Here is a 3505-nt window from a genome sequence, read left to right as displayed (position 1 = left end):
TGTGGTGGTGGTCTTGCTTGTACAGATACCTTTTCGCTACAGACATTAATAAATAAGGTCAAGAATTGAGCATGCTTGCGACAAAAGAGAATAGGAGCTACTATACAAAATCGCAGGAAGAAAATTAATATATTCGGAAGAAGAGAGTTCTAGAAGAGGAGGAAATGCTTGAGAATTTGTTGCCTGCGAAACACCGGTGTAATCGTGTTCGCGGATTTCTCTACCCAACCTATTACCACTTTTCTTAAGATCATGACTCCAGTGGTCCTTTTGTCCGGAATAACATCAGCCGAGTTCAGTATTTTTTTGAAATTCATTTTTGTATTCAGGTTGGTGACTTATAATTAATAATAATTTTTTAAAAACTATTGATGAGTTCATAATAAATTAAAAAAGTACATAAAGTTTACATGAAAGTTATATTTAAATAGATTCTAAGAACACTTGTTGCTCACAATATTCTAGAGAAGGGACAAATAATTTATTAAAATTTCCCCACAATTCAGTTTTTTGCAGTGTTTTTTAGAATTTTTTTTTATTTTTATATTATAAAAAAAAGATTATCACTTTGAGTTCTTAATCAATATTATTATCAAAGTTCTCACCGTAGTGCGCAAGCAGTCTGTCTTTCAATTTTTTCTTCCTTCTGTCTCAGCTGCGCCTTAGCTCTGTCAATTTTTCGCTTAAATCTGCGACTTCCAGTGTTAAAATATCATGTCTGGAAATTTTCAAACCTATATATACTTATAGAAAATACGGTAAAAATAATATATCAAATATATAGTTAGTACGGCACAAAAAAACATTTGACTCCACCAAGAAATGTCAATTTAAAATAATGATCACCGGGTAAGCCTACATACTGGCCAGCAGACCCAAGTAAAATCCCAGACCTGATCGATTTTGCAACTAATAAAAAGAACCCCGCAACATGGTCACCGCCGAAGCACAAGCAGATTTATCATCAGATCTCTCACCTGTTCTTCTAAATATGCTAAATCGCCCCCACATAGTCGAACCACCCTAAAGACTCACAAATTTTAGAACAAACTGGACAAGATATAAAAAGTATTTCTGTTCACACATAGAACTAGACAAGTCAATGGACACTCTTAAAAATAGTCTAGTTTCGGCTGCAATGGCTTCAATCCCACCAGTGACGTATGCAAAACCAAACTACACCAGAACTAACCGAAATATCAAACGGCTGGTATTAGATAAACGACGACTACAAAAGGAGTGACAGTCCAATAGATCAACAACTACAAGGCACATGGTGAGAATAGCCACACGAAGGCTTGCCAATGCACTCAAACAAGAGCAAGAGCTCTTTTCCACCAGCACTAAGCTTTGTGGGAGAGCTAACAGAAACCTAAAGACTCCAATAGCTTCAATTATGAGACTTTGATAGATCACCAACTACAAAGCACATACTGAAAATATCCAAACGCAGGCTTGCCAATGCTCTTTCTCCTTTCTGGGAGAGCTCACAGAAACCTAAAGACTCCAATAGCTTCAATTATGAGACTTTGATAGATCACCAACTACGAAGCACATACTGAAAATAGCCAAACACAGGCTTGCCAATGCTCTTAAACAAGAGCAAGAGCTCTCTCCCACCACCTCTAAGAACCCTTTCTGGGAGAGCTCACAGAAACCTAAAGACTCCAATTGCTTCAATTATGCCACTTCGAAATGCCTCTGGCACCTTGTTTCACAGTGATGAGGAAAAAACCAGTGCTTTCGCTGACCATTTACAAAATTTATTTCGACCAAATCCCGCTACCAACTCATTTATTCTCCCTCCCTTAATAGAAGCAAATTTAGAACCAGAAGAGCCCATTAAATTCCGCCCATGTGAATTAGCAAAGGTTATCAAAGAGCAACTGAACCAAGAAAATCACCTGCCTTCGACTTGATAACTCCAAAAATGCTCGTTGAACTCCCAAGTGTGCTATTCTGCACATCTGCTTGTTATTCAACACAATCGCCAAGCTGGGATACTTCCCTCAACAATGTAAAAAGTCTACCATAGTAATGATTCCAAAGCCAGGAAAAGATAAAACGCAGGCATAATAATATAGACCGATAAGCTTACTAACTTGTCTCTCAAAGTTGTTTGAAAAAATGCTACTCCCGGAAATTAGCCCACATCTTAAAATAAACAACAGACTTCCAACACATCAATTTGGCTTCAGCGAAAAACATAGAACCATCAAAAAGGCCAATCGAATCACGTCATTTTTGGATTGACTAATAATTAATAACAATATTTATAATAACTTATGATAAGTTCATAGTAAATGAAAAAAGTACACAAATAAATACAAACTAAATTAAGTTAAGGAAATATAAGAAATTTTTTTTTTGTTGTAAAAAAAAAAATATAAAAGTTTACATTAAAGTTATCATTAAATAGATAGAGGGAGTGTTCGCAGTGTATTCATTCGAATTTTTTTTTGGCGGAAATCACGATCAGCTGAATGTTTCTCTATTTACGAAAACCAAATTATCCCAAAGCTTTCCGGCTGCAGCTCATAAGGGTTGCATCTCGTCTAGTATATTCCTGATGCATTATACTGCATTTAATATGACCCTAAATTAGAATCTTACAGCTGAGCGTAAGCTTCCTAAAGCTTGTCTATTAGGAGCTTTTTAATAATACAGCTTAAGGCGTCAATACAAAACGCCCCCGCTTTACTCAGACTAGGGTACTCATGAAGACTCCCTAGTCGGAGACCGACTGAAGGTACCTTACTGCTGAGTATCCTTGGCAATAATACCCACAACTCGTCCTTGGAGGTCTTCTAGATCGTTATACGAGTTGCCGATCTTCTAAACAACTCCAGATTTCACGAACGTAGGTCCGAACTTGGCGTTATAACCTGTTTGAAAGCAGCTTTGCTTGAAATTACGCCGATAAACTTCTTGACCTTCGACAAACGATACCATACGAGAACGGATATTATATTGTTTCTTCTTCTCGTCGTGCTTAATTCGCATCTGGTCAGCAGCTTGCTTTCGCATTATCTCGAAAGAATCGTGTCTGTCGAACTTCAGAGAATATTCAGATGTAATCGTCCAATCAACGAGTATGTCGACTCTGCAGTGATCATGTGATCGGCTTTATGTATAAAACCCTGTTTCCCACTTTAAAATCAAGAAAATTTCAGTATTTTCCTTCACCTGCTCTATTAATTTTGTGTACTCATCAGACTGGAAGAATTCTGAATCTATATCAATAATCAAGCCTTCTTGCAGAACCACAGCCGCCACAATCTGTTCATTTGCACGAGACAATCTATCCGGGACAACATTTAAAGAACCCTTGCGGTGTTCAATCTCAAAAATTGAGATCGCGCTTGTCGTGAATTTATGTCATTATTGGACATTAACCACTTATGCGACGCATGATCGGTTATTATTTTGAATCGGAGTCCTTCCACGTAAGCTCTAAAGTTCTTAAGTTCTTCTATGCCGGCCAAACATTCCTGTTCCGTGACTA

Source organism: Drosophila melanogaster, chromosome 3L, assembly GCF_000001215.4.
Source record: "Drosophila melanogaster chromosome 3L".
Lineage (NCBI taxonomy): Eukaryota > Metazoa > Arthropoda > Insecta > Diptera > Drosophilidae > Drosophila > Drosophila melanogaster.
This window is presented reverse-complemented; position numbering follows the sequence as displayed.